Source organism: Rhineura floridana, chromosome 3 (genome assembly GCF_030035675.1).
Source record: "Rhineura floridana isolate rRhiFlo1 chromosome 3, rRhiFlo1.hap2, whole genome shotgun sequence".
Classification (NCBI taxonomy): domain Eukaryota; kingdom Metazoa; phylum Chordata; class Lepidosauria; order Squamata; family Rhineuridae; genus Rhineura; species Rhineura floridana.
The window spans coordinates 184,350,637-184,367,599 of record NC_084482.1 but is presented as its reverse complement, the minus strand read 5'-3'; the positions used below and the strand labels follow the sequence as shown (position 1 = coordinate 184,367,599).

At 43.8% G+C, this 16,963-nt stretch overlaps 1 protein-coding gene across 9 annotated transcripts in view; it reads right to left on the bottom strand.

The window, feature by feature from the left end:
* The window catches only part of FHIT (fragile histidine triad diadenosine triphosphatase), a 1,850,166-nt gene that overhangs the window by 1,781,438 nt on the left and 51,765 nt on the right, over positions 1-16,963 (bottom strand). For 8 of the 9 annotated variants that reach the window (XM_061618744.1, XM_061618747.1, XM_061618746.1 and 5 more), the window contains one exon: positions 5,777-5,825. The exons of the other annotated variant lie outside the window; for it this stretch is intronic. The gene's annotated coding sequence lies outside the window, so the exon portion shown is untranslated. The remainder of the gene's footprint in view (positions 1-5,776; positions 5,826-16,963) is intronic. 9 annotated transcript variants of the gene reach the window in all.

Below are 16,963 nucleotides of genomic sequence, written 5' to 3'. Positions count from 1 at the left end.
TGGGGGGGAGGCATAGCAGACAACCACCCACCCATGCAATGGGGCTTGTAACTCCAAGGAGCTGCTGCTCCCAAGTAGTGTCTGTGAGTTTACCTGAGGCAGTGAGATCTTAGCAGCTGCCTTACAATGCCAATCCCTGGAAAAAAGGGTTGATGCTAGCACCATAGAATCATAGAGTTGGAAGGGGCCTTGTAGGCCATCGAGTCCATCCCCCTGCTCACAGCAGGAAATCCACAGCTGGAGCATCTCCCGCAGATGGCTGTCCAGCCTCTGCTTGAAGACATCCAGCAAAGGGGATTCTGCCACCTCCCTAGGCAGTCGGTTCCATTGCCGAACTGCCCTTACTATCAAGAAGTTCCTTCTAATGTCCAATCTGAATCTACGCTCCTGCAACTTAAAACCATTAGACCTAGCCCTACCCTCTGGGGCAGCAGAGAACAAATCTGTACCCTCCTCTGTGTGACAGCCCTTCAGGTACTTAAAGAGTGCAATCATGTCACCCCTCAGCCTTCTCTTCACCAGACTGAACATGCCAAGTTCCTTCAACCTTTCCTCATAAGACTTGTTCTCCATACCGGCTATCATCCTCATTGCCCTCTTCTGAGCCCGCTCTAACTTGTCTATATCTTTCTTAAAGTGAGGCGCCCAGAGCTGAGCGCAGTATTCCAGATGAGGCCTGACTAATGCAGAATATAGTGGGACTATTACTTCCCTCGACCTGGAAACTATGGCTCTGTTTATGCAGCCCAAAACCGCTTTTGCTCTTTTTGCTGCAGCATCACACTGCTGGGTCATGTTCAACGGATATGTGCAACAGGGAGATAGGAGGCAACAGGCCTTCAAAAGAGTAAGAAGGAGCCACCGGCTGCTTAGGGACAGGTGTCCCTTCCCCAGTTAGACTCCGGGTACTATGAACTTGGTTAGCAGGCTACCCAGTTTAAGGGTAGGTTTGTTATGTTATGGTGTTTGCCTTTTGTTTCCCAGTTTCATACCCCAACTCCTGGCTGGCCTTCATGGCCTCCAACTCACAGCTGGCCCTCATGGCCTACAATCTTCACCCCGTTTAGTCATGGCAATAACGGCTGTGGTCAGAATGTACAGAAGTACACTTGGTCACGCCAGTCTTATTTAAAGGGGCAGGCAGTGAGGGGTCCACACTAGTTAGTCTAGGATCAGTGAGCTGCACTCCATCATCATAGTGCGCGCATATGCCTTATGCATTTGTAGTGGCAGAACATTACCTACGGAATGCTATAATTCTCACATGGAGTGCTTCAGAGCCTTCCGTGAGGGGGCAGTCAGGAGACAAGTGGGCTCCTAAGCAGTGGGGCACTATCTGTCTGAGTGGATGTTCATAGGTATGGCAGCTTGTGGGAGGCATGTTAGCACCTGAGATTTCAGCTTATAGTATGAAGGATCCTGCCCCGGTGTTCACATTTCTGTAACAAGATTGACTCTTGCCCAGGGCTGAAAGCTGCACAGGGGCAAGCTTGAACCGTCCCAGATGAGATCCTGGATTGGGACCATGAAGTGTTTCCTTTCGGCCCTCTTGATGTTAGGGGTCTTTTAATGGGGTTATTATGCTATGATGGGGCTTGAACACCCATACTACGAACAGGGTTATGGCTGCCTTATGCACCGACCTGGCTGTGTGGTTCCCTTTCCTGCGGTTGCAAGCCTGGATTCGGGAAGGGGTTTTAACTATGAATGTTACCTTTCATTAACTCTTTTCCGGGGTTGGAAGGCGACTTTTGGACAGAAGAGCTCATGGCCTGGGGTCGGGTCTCATAACTCTCTTATAATTAGGAACACTAGAATTCATGGCCCTTGCCTGTCCCGTTGTTCTGGGAGAAGTTTATGCAGGGAGTCAGAGAAGGCCATAAGCCTATCTATTGCCCTAGCATGATCACCAGCTATCAGAACGTAGAATAGGGCAGCAGGGGCAGTGTGAAGGGGGGCTAATCCCGTGAGCTGCGCGCTGGAATTCCCTTGGATTCAATGGGTTACATTGCCCCCAGCATGCTCGCCAGCTTCCAGAAACAGGTATTCAGGAATTCTGGGCCGGCAAGGGCTATATGCCAGAGTGGCCTTTCCGGTGACTCACCTGCTGATATTCCTGATAGACGGCACGGCAGGAGAAAGGGCATGGCAGTGGGAACACTTAAGCTTTCTTAGCCAGGCTGGCGATTTTTTCCCTATCCCCATCGACCCTTCTCGCTGGACATTTTATGGGTGTAGTGGACCAGTGGGAAACGGTCTGTTCCTTCAGTGAAGACTCAAGCTATTCCAGGCAGTGGCTCATACACTGTTTTGAGGCTTTCAGGAGAAAAGAGGTGGTGGCTGGCTCTACGTGAGACCTCTCTCGACATGCCCTCCAGTTTTGATGTTTCCAGGGAGCGGGGGTTATGCTTGCTCAACGTGGAAGGTCTAGAACGGACCAGAGGTGTAAGGGAAGGCACGTATGGTTGACCTTGCCTCAGCGCCCAACCTCTGCCGAAGGATATTTATTCACCCAGGCTAATCTGGACCCCCCAGCTATAGGCCATATATGCCTGTCTGGGTCAACAATACCAGTTTTGGCGTTAACAAAACAAGCATTGCAGGGGCTGGGGTATGACCCCTTCCAGTCTGGAACCTATTCAATTAAAATGGGAGCTGCTTCTATGGCAGCAGGTTTTTGGTTTCCTCCCGGCACTGGTACAGGACGTGGGACTTTGGGCCTCTGATGCATATAATGGCTATATTCCCCCCTTTTAGAGGGCAGGGGGATGCGGCGGCCTCACAAACGAGCATTGTAGGGGCTGGGATACGACACCTTACAGTTGGAACCTATTCATCTCGAATTGGGGCTGCTTTTATGGCAGCAGGTTTTAGTTTTCCACAGGCACTGGTACAGGGTGTGGGACTTTGGTCCTCTGATGCATACAAGGGCTATATTCCCCACTTTTAGAGGGCAAGGGAATGTAGCGGCCTCACAATCTTCATTGTTTTGACAGGTTGCTGGACAGGGATAGAGCAGATGCACATCCTAATATGCGGCCACAGCATGGTCTTCTGGGCACCCTGGAGGGCAGCGAATTCGAGCATGGGCTCGCAGTTGGGCCTCAGTAGAGGGGCTGTTGTGCAGTGGCTGGACCGGCAAGGAATGCATGGGGAGTGGCTCCTACCCGCTCTGTTCCAGCAAGGTGTGGTGCAGATATTTCTGCAGGCAATGGTCATCCACCTCGGTGGTAATGACCGCGGCGTGAAGCAGGGCAAGGCCCTCAGCGTACAGGCATGTAAGGACATGCAAGTGATAAGGCAGTGTTGGCCTTTGGTGCGTCTGATGTGGTCAGACATGGCGCGGCATATGGGATCCAGCTGGAATTGATCATGCATGGAAGAAAGTCAACCGGCAAATTTGGTGGGCTCTTCTTGGGCAGGGGGGGTTGGCCATTCCGCATCCCCGCATTCAGCACTGGAAGGGTGAACTGTACAGGGCCGATGGCGTTCACCTGTCTCATGCAGGTAACGACTTATTTTGGGCGACCTGCAGGGGTGTCTGCGAGAGATGTTTCTCGGCAGTGGGGTAAAGGGGGACTAAATAGAGATTTGTCCCCCTTTTGTGGCGGGAAGGTGCGGGAAGGAAAATAGGTAAGGACAGCTAGGTGGCCCCCTTAGGCACCTTTGGAGGTGATTGGCGGTTCCAGAGGCCTGTCTCTCAGGGCTTTACGGCTCGAGGGCAGGATATGGGCTGCTTCTGGGGCCAACTTATCCTCATCTACCCAGGGGTTATACGGCCCTGGGTGGGGATGATGTGGGAAGGCCCCCCTACTCACCTGCAGGGTGTGGCTGGGGTAAAGGGTAAGCAGATGGGCTTGCCCTTGCCCCAGCAGGGGCTGGTCGCCCGAGAGCTGTATGGCAAGCTACTTGCTTATAGACAGTTCCCGCACCTAGGTTTCCCTCTGCAGGTCACTTTAAATTGGGTTTTGTTTACTATAATTTAAATAAAGTGGCCCTTGTTCAACCCAAGCTGACGTCTCTGTGTTTTATTTCACCCCTCAACTGCAATCGCTTCCCATTACATAAATCTGTTGTTTAACCAATGTTTTCAGTAGTTGATCACACTAGTTTACAACTGATGTAATTCCAAGACTAATAACTCATATATCACTGCATAATGTAACAATCTTCAGTTCCTAAATCTGCAATTTATGTGTTAGGCAGCTTTAATTATCACAGTTCCCAATTCTAACATTTACCTCTTAGAAAGAAAGAAAGGAAGGAAGGAAGAAAGGAAGGAAGGAAGAAAGAAAGATTGTTGTTGAACCTCAATTTAAAATTACTTAACTGTTTCTATAGACTTTGGTAGATGTGCATTTTGCAAAAAGTTATGAATGAGTGCTGCATTTCTGACAGCGCCGGCCCTGTCCTTAGGCAAGGTGAGGTGGTTGCCTCATATAACTAATGTTTGCTGTCATGGAAGGGTAACAACCTGCTTACTACTTTACTATTCTTGAATATATACAACCAGGGAGGAGAAGTCGGTGTGGGGTTTCTTTCCTCTGATGCCCAACTGACTTAGCTAGCCTTTGGAGTTTGATTGCCCCTTGATTGGGAAGGCGGTAGCATTTGCTGTTCTGCCTCAGGTAGCAGAATATCTTCGGCGGCCCAGTTCTGGGTTTTGTTTGTTTTTTATCCCTTGGTGGCTGTGCACTACCTCCTTCCTGTTTTAGAGGATACATTCAGCCATGTGCTTCCAAGCGGACAGACATAACAGCAGGACAGCTACTCCTGAACTTCCCTCCAACAAAAGTTAAAGCCCATGCATGCAATGAGTGGGATAGCATGCTATTTGTAACTCTTAGAAGCTCTTCCAATCAGCATAAATAGGTTTACTTCAATAACAGGTTCGGTTCATTACTGAACATACACAAAGTTCATAAAATTACAATCAAATAAATAAAATGCAAACTTGCTCTGGGCAATGTAACAGGCAACTGCAAAATCAGAAAACCAACACCAAACCTTGGCTTCAGATCATGGTTTGTTTGGAGTGAAACAAGTCAGAATCCCTGGTTTGAATATCAGACTAAGCCAAGAATTGTGGTTTGTTGCTCCCAGTCACTGGTGGGGAGGTGCAAAGGAGGAGCAGTCTGCTCATTCACAGTGAGCCATTAAAGATGGCTTACCATGACGTGCGAACAAGGCCATAGGGTGTATACAAGAAGGAAAAGGGGCTTCTTCCCTAGCATCTATCCACAAATCAGTTTTATGTACTTAATGACCAACTAAAAAGCCAGGAGGACTTTGCAAGCAATAAGCTTTTCCCCCTGCTTACTGCAGAGCTGTTTGCTAGCCGATATTGCCTATCACAATAAATTAAGCACAATCAGATTAAAACGCCACTCGGCAGCCCACTTTAAATGCATTATTTTGCCAACCAGCTTTATTCAACTATTGACCAAAAGCAATACCAGTTCACTTTGGGTCTTTTGTTCTTTATTCTGTAGTATTAATCTTAGCACACACAGCTACACTGGAATATCTCAGCCACTGAGAACAAAGCACATGTCAGCATTCGCACCAAAATTTGGCCATCCTCAGCACATCACTGTGTTTCCTTACACTTTCCCCTCTAACTAGATCTTGGCATTTTGTGAAGGGGGACAAAGACAGTTTAAAAGAAGTTGTCCTGTCAGCTCTATCATTATTCCACGTACTTAAATCCTTGCATAAAAGAAAAATCAATGTGGTACGGCAATGTTTGTCAATGCAATGTAATAAATACACTCACATTTAGAGAGTATTCTCAATGGATTTGACTTCTTTGCTATGTTTCAAGGCTGCAAAATAAGACAGAAAAAGAGGAAGCATTGAGCTGTCTGCCAATGAAAAGAGAATGTTTGTTCTATACATTAGTAAGCCATGTTTTAACTTAAGTCAAAGCTGCAGAAGCTAAAGCAGTCCCAGGGAAACAGAGCTCAGTCTTTTTTTACTGGTTCTTTAAAGAAAACACCCAATGCTTATATGCTGTAAACAAGGAAACTTGAAATAGTCAATACCACTTTCCAACTCTCTCACCCCACCATCAGGGTTACCGATGACAGTGAAGGCGAGAGATTGGCAGAGGAAGGTTTGGAGAAAAGACCCGTACCTGTACTGATTTGTGGCAATACTTCACATGCTCATTTAAAAGGCCTCTCAGCACATGCACACCACACACCCGTGCAGCATCTGCATGCCTGTGTCATATGGTCCCAGCAACAGCTTCACCATCAGGTGTAACTAGAGCATGTGTCACCATGGCCAGATCCAGCTTCATAACTGATTACCCTTGCTTCTTCCCTGCCTCTTTCTGATCTTCACAATCGGTTCCCACCCACCATCCTCATCAAGACAGACAGGTATTTCTTGTTTATGCTTTTCTATAAAGCTCCATGTACATTATAATTAGCTTACAAGCAATGGTTTGTGAGGGGTTCGCAAGCCTGGATTTGAGGTTGATTTGCAAGCCACGATTTGTGCTAACTGGTTTGCTGCTGTGTATGAATTCACAAGGCATAGTTATGGCCTTTGCACCATGGAGATGGGAGTGAAGTAATGAGGCTTATAAGAACATAGGAAGCTGCCTTATATCGAGTCAAACCATTTGCCATCTAGCTCAGTATTCTCTACACTGAGGCTCTCCAGGATTTCAGACACGGTTCTCTGCCAGCCCTACCTGGAGATAAGGGGTTGAGTTTAGACCCTTCTGCATGCAAAGCAGATGCTCCACCACTGAACTATGGCCTCCAGAGCTTGGAAAAGTTACTTTTTTGAACTACAACTCCCAACAGCCCCAGCCAGCATGGCCACTGGATTGGGCTGATGGGAGTTGTAGTTCAAAAAAGTAACTTTTCCAAGCTCTGGTTCCCTTTGTGAGCAGATAGAGAAAAACAGGCAAGCAGCAATAAAACATAGTTTGCTTTTTGTACATCTGAAAACTCAACTTACAACATGTATCCTTAACTATGGTTTGGTCTGATATTTGAACTGAGCAGGAAGAAGGGCAGAAGATGTTGGAGAATATTTGTGGCACACAACATTTAGAGAAAAACGAGGGGAATAAATGTCTTCCTGGTTTCTTACGTATTTTTCCAGCAAACAATCTAAAGCAGAAAGTGGTAGCGTAATCTCCAGAGGAAATAAAGGAAGAAATGCCAATTTTATTCATTATCTTAAACCAACAGACAGTTTAGTAAGAACACTGAAAATTCTCAGGAGCAGGCTCAGACCCATGGCCTGTTGGAGCGCTATGCACTGAAAGCAAGTCCCTACAGTTATGGTGTTGACTAAAAATATGCTAAACTCTGGATCTTAAGAACATAAGAACATAAGAAGAGCCTGCTGGATCAGGCCAGTGGCCCATCTAGTCCAGCATCCTGTTCTCACAGTGGCCAACCAGGTGCCTGGGGGAAGCCCGCAAGCAGGACCCGAGTGCAAGAACACTCTCCCCTCCTGAGGCTTCCGGCAACTGGTTTTCAGAAGCATGCTGCCTCTGACTAGGGTGGCAGACCACAGCCATCACAGCTAGTAGCCATTGATAGCCCTGTCCTCCATGAATTTGTCTAATCTTCTTTTAAAGCCATCCAAGCTGGTGGCCATTACTGCATCTTGTGGGAGCAAATTCCATAGTTTAACTATGCGCTGAGTAAAGAAGTACTTCCTTTTGTCTGTCCTGAATCTTCCAACATTCAGCTTCTTTGGATGTCCACGAGTTCTAGTATTATGAGAGAGGGAGAAGAACTTTTCTCTATCCACTTTCTCAATGCCATGCATAATTTTATACACTTCTATCATGTCTCCTCTGACCCGCCTTTTCTCTAAACTAAAAAGCCCCAAATGCTGCAACCTTTCCTCGTAAGGGAGTCGCTCCATCCCCTTGATCATTCTGGTTGCCCTCTTCTGAACCTTTTCCAACTCTATAATATCCTTTTTGAGATGAGGCGATCTTCTATATATATATATATATATATATATATATATATATATATATATATATATATATTAAACATTTAAACTTTGACGTTCCTGTAGTAAAAGTATATCAGCAAGTTGGCATTACAATAACTCAACTACAGTCATATCTGCAGGCACCTGAGCAATACAGAATTAGTGTGAGTGTGTGTTTTAAAGACAGCCGGTGGCAGTGCAGTATACAAATTTAGTAGGGGCAGCACATTCAATTTGAGCCATGTCTCATCTGATTCCTGTAAAGATAAAAATTTGAATACCTTTTACTGGAGTATCCTGTGATACGCTGGCCCAGTGTCAAATCAAAATATCTATCAGCATTTACTCACAGTCTGTAGAGTATTCTCTCCTTCACACAGACTTATTGTTCTATTTGACTATGGAAGCATGCACAAAGTCTTTCAGATTCCAAGATGAATACAGCTTGATCAAAATAATGTACTTCAAATATGAAGCAGCCTAAGCTTCTCAGGCAATTCTGCATACAAGTAAACTTAATTCATTTTCAAAGATAACAAGTTGTTTTAATTTAGGTTGGAACAACATTCTGTTAAAAATAAACACCATGGGGTTGCTACTGAAAACCACAGCTCCATGTTGGTTTTATAATTTGCCCTCCATTCCACCTAGAGGCATTTAAGGTACAGGTGACCACGCAAGGCCCAGTCCACTAGGTCAGCTGGGACTAGCTGCTATTCTATTCCTTCTCTCCCAGAGCTGTTTCCATCAGTAGCCATTTGATCACCTGCTCGTTATAATAAATATATCAGAACAGTTACTTGAATTTGCTTACTTTTCTCTTCCCTTATCTCCCTTTTGTACATTGTCTGGATCAAGGATGGGGAACCTGTGGCCCTCTAGATGTTGTTGAACGACAGCTTTCATCTTCCCTGGCCACTGGGCCACGCTCACTGGAGCTAGGAGTCCAACAATACCTGACCACCAGGCTCCCTAGTCCTGGACCAGATAACACAGAAAGAAAAGATAAGAACATAAGAACATAAGAAGAGCCTGCTGGATCAGGCCAGTGGCCCATCTAGTCCAGCATCCTGTTCTCACAGTGGCCAACCAGGTGCCTGGGGGAAGCCCACAAGCAGGACCTGAGTGCAAGAACACTCTCCCCTCCTGAGGCTTCCGGCAACTGGTTTTCAGAAGCATGCTGCCTCTGACTAGGGTGGCACAGCACAGCCATCATGGCCGGTAGCCATTGATAGCCCTGTCCTCCATGAATTTGTCTAATCTTCTTTTAAAGCCATCCAAGCTGGTGGCCATTACTGCAACTTGTGGGAGCAAATTCCATAGTTTAACTATGCGCTGAGTAAAGAAGTACTTCCTTTTGTCTGTCCTGAATCTTCCAACATTCAGCTTCTTTGAACGTCCACGAGTTCTAGTATTATGAGAGAGGGAGAAGAACTTTTCTCTATCCACTTTCTCAATGCCATGCATAATTTTATACACTTCTATCATGTCTCCTCTGACCCGCCTTTTCTCTAAACTAAAAAGCCCCAAATGCTGCAACCTTTCCTCGTAAGGGAGTCGCTCCATCCCCTTGATCATTCTGGTTGCCCTCTTCTGAACCTTTTCCAACTCTATAATATCCTTTTTGAGATGAGGCGACCAGAACTGTACACAGTATTCCAAATGCGGCCGCACCATAGATTTATACAACGGCATTATGATATCGGCTGTTTTATTTTCAATACCTTTCCTAATTATTGCTAGCATGGAATTTGCCTTTTTCACAGCTGCCGCACACTGGGTCGACATTTTCATCGTGCTGTCCACTACAACCCCGAGCTCTCTCTCCTGGTCGGTCACCGCCAGTTCAGACCCCATGAGCGTATATGTGAAATTAAGATTTTTTGCTCCAATATGCATAATTTTACACTTGTTTATATTGAATTGCATTTGCCATTTTTCCACCCATTCACTCAGTTTGGAGAGGTCTTTTTGGAGCTCTTCGCAATCCCTTTTTGTTTTAACAACCCTGAACAATTTAGTGTCGTCAGCAAACTTGGCCACTTCACTGCTCACTCCTAATTCTAGGTCATTAATGAACAAGTTGAAAAGTACAGGTCCCAATACCGATCCTTGAGGGACTCCACTTTCTACAGCCCTCCATTGGGAGAACTGTCCGTTTATTCCTACTCTCTGCTTTCTGCTTCTTAACCAATTCCTTATCCACAAGAGGACCTCTCCTCTTATTCCATGACTGCTAAGCTTCCTCAGAAGTCTTTGGTGAGGTACCTTGTCAAATGCTTTTTGAAAGTCTAAGTACACTATGTCCACTGGATCACCTCTATCTATATGCTTGTTGACACTCTCAAAGAATTCTAATAGGTTACTGAGACAGGACTTTCCCTTGCAGAAGCCATGCTGGCTCTGCTTCAGCAAGGCTTGTTCTTCTATGTGCTTGGTTAATCTAGCTTTAATCATACTTTCTACCAGTTTTCCAGGGACAGAAGTTAAGCTAACTGGCCTGTAATTTCCGGGATCCCCTCTGGATCCCTTTTTGAAGATTGGTGTTACATTTGCCACTTTCCAGTCCTCAGGCACGGAGGAGGACCCGAGGAACAAGTTACATATTTTAGTTAGCAGATCAGCAATTTCACCTTTGAGTTCTTTGAGAACTCTCGGGTGGATGCCATCCGGGCCCGGTGATTTGTCAGTTTTTATATTGTCCATTAAGCTTAGAACTTCCTCTCTCGTTACCACTATTTGTCTTAGTTCCTCAGAATCCCTTCCTGCAAATGTTAGTTCAGGTTCAGGGATCTGCCCTATATCTTCCACTGTGAAGACAGATGCAAAGAATTCATTTAGCTTCTCTGCAATCTCCTTATCATTCTTTAGGACACCTTTGACTCCCTTATCATCCAAGGGTCCAATTGTCTCCCTAGATGGTCTCCTGCTTTGAATGTATTTATAGAATTTTTTGTTGTTGGTTTTTATGTTCTTAGCAATGTGCTCCTCAAATTCTTTTTTAGCATCCCTTATTGTCTTCTTGCATTTCTTTTGCCAGAGTTTGTGTTCTTTTTTATTTTCTTCATTCGGACAAGACTTCCATTTTCTGAAGGAAGACTTTTTGCCTCTAAGAGCTTCCTTGACTTTGCTCGTTAACCATGCTGGCATCTTCTTGGCCCTGGCGGTACCTTTTCTGATCTGCGGTATGCACTCCAGTTGAGCTTCTAATAGAGTATTTTTAAACAACTTCCAAGCATTTTCGAGTGATGTGACCCTCTGGACTTTGTTTTTCAGCTTTCTTTTTACCAATCCCCTCATTTTTGTGAAGTTTCCTCTTTTGAAGTCAAATGTGACCGTGTTGGATTTTCTTGGCAATTGGCCAGTTACATGTATGTTTAATTTAATAGCACTGTGGTCACTGCTCCCAATCGGTTCAACAACACTTACATCTCGCACCAGGTCCCGGTCCCCACTGAGGATTAAGTCCAGGGTTGCCGTCCCTCTGGTCGGTTCCATGACCAACTGATCTAGGGAATAGTCATTTAGAATATCTAGAAACTTTGCTTCTTTGTCATGACTGGAACACATATGCGGCCAGTCTATGTCCGGGTAGTTGAAGTCACCCATTACTACCACATTTCCTAGTTTGGATGCTTCCTCAATTTCATATCTCATCTCAAGGTCTCCCTGAGCATTTTGATCAGGGGGACGATAGATCGTTCCCAGTATTAAGTCCCTCCTGGGGCACGGTATCACCACCCACAACGATTCTGTGGAGGAGTCTGCCGCTTTTGGGGTTTCGAGCTTGCTGGATTCAATGCCTTCTTTCACGTATAGAGCGACTCCGCCACCAATACGTCCTTCCCTGTCCTTCTGATATAGTTTATATCCAGGGATAACCGTATCCCACTGGTTTTCTCCATTCCACCAGGTCTCGGTTATGCTCACTATATCAATGCTCTTCTCTAAGACCAAGCACTCCAGTTCTCCCATCTTGGTTCGCAGGCTCCTAGCATTAGCGTACAGGCACTTGTAAGCAGTGTCTCTCTTCAAGTGTCTTTGGCACTTGTGGTTAGGCCTGTGGTAATTTTGCTCTTCTGAATTTATATCCTGTGCCCCTGCTCTCACAATGCCTACTTCTAGGCCTACCCCTTTTAAAATTTCATCATTTCTTTGGAAAGATGGAAATCAAAACAAGGCTAAAGGTCTTGATGGTACCTTTCATTCTTTATATGTATGCAACCTCCTTTGTGGCTCATGGAAGCGAAGAACAGTAGAAAAGAACATGGAGATAAATCTCTGTAGAATTAGACCCCCTAATTGAACTGATTGTGCAAACTTAAGGACCAATGAGGTAGGCAAATATTGATGTCGCCATATTTAATTTAGGAGGGAAATAAGAGTTAACCAGTTTATTGTTGTAAACAAAGGCATTTGGTTAAATGAAAGTTCCATCAAAGCTTAATAGCCAAATTCAAGTGAACATAAAGTAAAGGCTTATGTACTTTCTGTGGTTTCTAGAACGGCTAATCTAATAACTCTAAATGGAGTGTTATTGTTTATTCCTTTCCCTCCATTCCATAAATTAGATAAAGCAATCTGACAGTTACAGTACTTGGGAATTTTATTCTACTAAGTGATTTTAAAGGCAGCTCAAACTCTAACAAAGTCATGACTTGAATGACTGCTAGACTCCCCCTTTTTTGTGAACACACACACACACACACCACAGCTGAAAATGAACCTGCACACTGTGCTCAGAATTCTGAAAGGAATCTAGGGTGCCTCCTAGTCTGTGCAGGTGCAACTTCAAGTATTAATGTTGGTTACTGACATTTCATGTAAAAGTACCTCTAGGTATTTCTTCTTATGAAGTTATTGTTTTGTATACGTCATCTTTTTGCATTATTTTAAATGATTAAATAAATAAAATACAAAAATATGTAAAGTACTTCTGTGTTGCCTTTCAGAGTAAAACCCTCCCAGGAGGCTTACAAAAGACAATTGGTTTCATAGCAGGATAACTTAGCTTCATGTGCATAGCAGGAACACTGTGCTTCCAAAAGAATTTCACCACAAGCCATCTGCAATGCTTCCAATCTAGATACCAGTGATTCTCTTTACCCATCCGTCTGTGATCAATTCTGTCATATTTGTTCACCAAAGTTGAACTTGACGTCATCTTGTAATCTGTATAACTAAATACCAATTTGAGTCTTCCCATTCTTGTGCTTATGCAATAAGAATGCACGACCGAGGCATAAAAAAGGTACCCAGGGTAGCCTTAAGTTGTGCACAAGTGCAAACAACATGAAAAATAAATTGGGGGGGGGGAAATAGCCCAAAAAACTCAGCAGCATGAAACGTTGGGAGCCTGAGATGGGGAAAGGGGGGAGGGGATAGAACATTGAAGGGGGAAGAAACTGAGTGAGGGTAGAACGGAGCAGCTGGATAGGCCAGAGAAACAAATAAATTAAAGTAAGTAAGAAAGAAAGAAAGAAAGAAAGAACTCATTGTCTGAATAGGCCGCTTCCTGGTTCACACTGAAAAGCTATTTTAAAATGTTTCCAGGAAGTGATGAGAGCCAAAACAGTACCAGAGACAAGAGGTAACAGGGGAAAACCCATAGTTAGCAAACAACAAAATATGGTTTTAGGTTGTTGAAGCTGCTTACTATGTATTTGAAGAACAGTGTTGCTCACTTGTTCCTCAGAACATACAATAGGGAGACTCTCCAGCCAACTTTTCCATATTATGCTCACCAAGCAGTGTGACAGAAATCCCTCAGAGAATTTAGAAGAACTTTGGGTGGTATTCAATGCTAGTTCTATTCAGAATAGACCCACTGAACTGAATAAACATGACTAACTTCAGTTCATTAATTTCCATGGGTCTACCCTGAGTAGAACATAGTTGAATACAAGCTTTTGCAAGGCAACATTGTGTTTGCCACTGTTAGATCCTAGTCCACAACAAATAAACGTAGACTGATCTTTATAATCCAAATCAGTACATCTCAGGTCCCTCCAGAAAGTGATTTGCAGTCTTAACTGGTGCTACTATTCAGGCATAGGCTCCTTCAAGGACTCTCTTTACAGTCCCAAGAATTTCAGCGTTCACGTCTGTAAACATTCCTAGTACTTGTAGCTCAAGGGAAAGACTAAGGGAAAATGTTTCCACATCACCATACCCCTTCTCTCCTGCATTCCCCTTTTGGTATTTACTCTGTGTTTGCTCCCTGGATTCTCATTCTGGTCGCATCTGCACAAGACATTCAAAAGCAGAATCACACCACTTTAGTGGTTCCCCCCCATCCCCCCGGGTATGGTAGTTTATTAAGGGTGCTGAGAGTTGTTTGGAGACTCCTATTCCCCTCACAAAGCTACAATTATCAGAGTGCCCTGGGAAGAGGGATTGACTATTAAACCACCCTGAGAACTGTAGCTCTGTGAGGGGAACAGGAGTCTCCAAACAACTCTCTGCACCCTTAACAACATAGGAAGCTGCCTTATACTGAGTCAGACCATTGGCCCATCTAGCTCAGTATTGTCTATGCTGACTGGCAGCAGATCTCAGGATTTCAGGCAGGAAGTCTCTCCTAGCCTTACCTGGAGATGCCAGGGACTGAACCTGAGACCTGTATGTCTGGCAGATGCTGAAGTTCTGAGCTATGCCCTGTCTCCAAACTACCATTTCCAGGATTCTTTGAGGGAAGCCATGACTGTTTAAAGCGGTACAATACTGCTTTAAAGGTCTTGTGCAGATGGGGCCTCTTTCTGTAGAGCTTGTAGACAGAAAAGCATAGGGCTTATATGCCAACACTGACTCTAATAGCAGAATAAAACCTGTGCCCCTACAAATATGAGTCTCTGCTATTCCCCTAGCCCTTCTGGACTTCATAGCTCGATTTTGATTTCTTATTACCAAGGTTTATTTAATTTCTTCATTGGGATCTCTTAGCTATTCCTTAAAAAAATTAAAACATCAGTAATGCTGCATAAGAATAGTCTGAATTAATTCAAATTTTGGAAGTTAAGGCCTAATTTTACTAGTTTTTTCCATATATTTATGAACTACTGTTCATAGTGTGGGGATCTCAGCTGTCCTTGCTTCAAGTATGTGGCCATCATTCAACAAATATGAGAAGTCAGCATCCTTGGCCTCTGTTCAACTCTGTGAGACGCTAACAAGAGCAAGACAAAAGGTGACAGCATCTCATCTGTCAGACAGTGTAAAAATAATCAAGGTCCTTCTCCCCAAATGAGCTTCTTGAATAGCTCTGAGCTTTCTTTATTAAACCTTACAAGTTTTTGAGCCTACGGGAGAAGGCATGTGCTTGCATTCCTGAAACCAAACAAACCAATTTTCTCTAGAGCATTTTTATTTTATTTTTTCCCCTACCTATTTTTCCTTCCACGCACATATAATTTCACTGGTAGCCTAGAAAGCAAGCACCGGGGAAGAGAGAGAGGAAGGAACTCCCTGCACACTTCATTCACGTAAGAATCTGCAAGCTGTTCTGTATGACAGCTGAGCACTGTGAGCCAAAGCAACTTGTTCCGCCTGTCAGCATCCAAGAACCTACAGCAATGAGATACAATTGTGATGACACCACTGTAGTAGAACTGGGTCATACCTACGGTCACTTTAAAGCAGAATGTCAACCGTTCCTTTCTACTTCAGTAATTTGATTCAGTGGCACTTGAAAAACTGTTAGAAACTATTAGCTTCATATCTGGGTTCAGAATCAAACTGTGACAAGTGTTAGAAGAATCCTCCCGTGAGCCCATGGATTGAAGGAATGGAACACCAACATGACTGACAGATTCCATAGGTTTTCTCCAGCGATATCAAGGACTTTTCACTCTAAACAGTTCCCTGCTGCTCATGGCATAGGGCATCTTCTTTACTTCTGCTAGCAGGATTTTTTTCCCCTAGTCATGGAGTGCATTTAAATCTCCACATTCTTGTGAAAATAACGATAACAGCAATAAAATTCAAAACTTATTCCTCCAATTAGAAATTTGTATCTTCCACCACCACCCTTCTAACAAAAGGAAATATTTCCAAGAACAAGCTATTTCACATAAACAAACATTTTATCTCGGAATTATTATTTTTTCTAACACAAAAATGCAATGTAAGGATATCTGAAATATATTCTGCAAAATAAACAGGCAAGTAATGCTGATAAGATTTACTTGGAAAAACACATTTGCTCCAACTGTGTCAGTTAATCTCACAGGTTTTGTTTCCATTATGTTTTGATAGAAGCAAACTCTTGTACTGAATACAACATTCGCACTATTCATCTGTTCACAGCAAGAGTAATTTGATCTAAACATCTGATCAGTACAATTTTTTAAATACTACACCATAGGTCTACATTATAACCTTCAGTAATGAGCACTTAAGATGATAACTCTTTCCTGGCCACCCTTATAAGAATAAAACTGCATATATTTAAGGGTCTATTGCTTCATTTTCACAATTTTTCCCTATCCAAAAATTTCACTCAGACAAATGCATAACATACATTTATAGAGTGTTATATGTTTTCTTCCATTGCTTCATATGCTTAAATATTAACGTACAATACACTGGCAATGTGTGACCAGCAAATTACTACCATAAAGACTGCTGTCATGCCTTAACAAACATGTTTTGAGCTACTTCACTACAAGCCCAAAAGCACATTGTTAAACTGATACAACATACATTTGCTGTTAAACATTCTCAATGTAGTGACATATCTGGAATTTCAGTTTTCAAAAACAGGAGATCCAGTTCTTATGTACATTTTAAAAGAAGAAGAACAGAGCATTGAGGAGAAATTTATTTAAAAGACTTACACGCTGCCTTATAAGCACACCTAAGTCTCCAAGGTAGTCTAGGGCCAAACAACATTAAACTGGTGTTCTCATATGTAGTGTGCGTGTGTGCATTTTCAATCCAGATCAGGACCACTGAATCTTTTAGCGGGGAGGGGGGGCCACTTTTCCATTAT